At 46.0% G+C, this 1,051-nt stretch overlaps 1 protein-coding gene across 1 annotated transcript in view; it reads left to right on the top strand.

Annotated features, from left to right (window-relative positions):
- Positions 1-1,051, top strand: part of NTSR2 (neurotensin receptor 2) — a 19,026-nt gene that overhangs the window by 8,734 nt on the left and 9,241 nt on the right. The gene's annotated exons all lie outside the window — the stretch shown is intronic.

A 1,051-nucleotide genomic window follows, 5' to 3' on the forward strand; every position in this document is an offset into this window, starting at 1 on the left:
GTGGTATAATTAGGAAAGAATAGGAATTCTGTACATGAAGCCTCCAATCTGCTCCAGGGAGTAGCACACACAGGCAAGTAGAGACCTGACCACTTTTCAGTAAGTCTGGCAGTGTGGACGAACACAAGGAACAGTTTAAAGACTGCAGCTGCAAATTGTGGACTCTCAGATGGGCTGGGTCCCTCAACCCAGTTCCCTTCGAACTCCATTTTCCCTCCTACAACACTGATCCGTTTGCTTTCTTGTTTCGTAAGTCTCTGGGAAAAATTGGCCTTATAAGAGAAACTCCAAAAGGCACTGGAGAGCAGAGGTCTCTCCAAGCACCCACCATAACCCAGGCACTAGCTAGGGTATAGAAGGATCAAGTACAAGACAGAGTCTCTGCTGTCATCAATGTCAGTCTTGTGTATGAACAGAGACACAAGAGCTAAGTGCAATGTGATGTAATAAGTAACACAAAGTCAGCATATGAAGGTGTCAGCCTTCATTTTATGGACAATGGCCAGTCATTGAAAAAGCTGATGTCCATGAGTGAGGGGAGATTTGCTTTTGAGACCTATTGCACTCAGCACTTCGGAGAATGGGCTAAATGGTGCCTCTCAAACCTCAGAGTGCGTAAGAATGATCTGGAGAGTCGTAAAATACAAGCCACGGGGCCCAAGATTCTGCACTTCTACCAGGCTTCTCATCGATGTTAACACTGCTGGTTCAGGGACCACCCTGGGCTAGATGATGGCTTTGCCAGTCAGAGCAGAATAGAAGCAGGAGAGGGAAGGGGTGGGAGGTTGGGAAACTCATCATAGTCCAGTGCACAGGAGGTAAGAGTCTCTTAGGGAGGTAGCAGTGAGAGCAGGGAAAGCACACAGAGGAGAGATGCTAAGAAGGAACTTTTTAATAGACTGGATACAGAGAGGAACAGAAAAATAGGAGTCTCTGGCTCATGGCTTGAGTGCCAGATGAATGGCAGTGCCAGATAAATTAACCAGAGAAAGGACTAAAGGAGCAAGAAGCTTTCTAAGACAAGAAAGACACTAGTTGTTTTTTGTTTTTT

Source organism: Mandrillus leucophaeus, unplaced genomic scaffold, assembly GCF_000951045.1.
Source record: "Mandrillus leucophaeus isolate KB7577 unplaced genomic scaffold, Mleu.le_1.0 Scaffold72, whole genome shotgun sequence".
Classification (NCBI taxonomy): Eukaryota; Metazoa; Chordata; class Mammalia; order Primates; family Cercopithecidae; genus Mandrillus; species Mandrillus leucophaeus.